Source organism: Brassica oleracea, chromosome C8, assembly GCF_000695525.1.
Source record: "Brassica oleracea var. oleracea cultivar TO1000 chromosome C8, BOL, whole genome shotgun sequence".
NCBI classification, from domain to species: Eukaryota; Viridiplantae; Streptophyta; class Magnoliopsida; order Brassicales; family Brassicaceae; genus Brassica; species Brassica oleracea.
The window spans coordinates 17,475,597-17,475,913 of NC_027755.1; positions in this window are offsets into that span (position 1 = coordinate 17,475,597).

A 317-nucleotide genomic window follows, 5' to 3' on the forward strand; every position below is an offset into this window, starting at 1 on the left:
TTTTATATTCCAAAAACAATTAAACACATTATTAGTCATATATTATTGAAAACTAAACCATTATAAAATTACTGCGGTATAATATACTATCTACAAGTGCTTCATGTACGTTTGTTGGAAGTAGCTCCGCAAATGCAAAGGGCAGTAGTCGTTGCATAAAGACATGACAATCATGACTCTTCATCCCGGAGAACTTTTGACCCTTTTCAACACATCTAGAGAGATTTGAAACATACCCATCGGATAACTTCACTTCTGATGCCACCCACTTGAACAACACCGATTTTTTTTCTGAAGACAATCTGAATATCGGAACG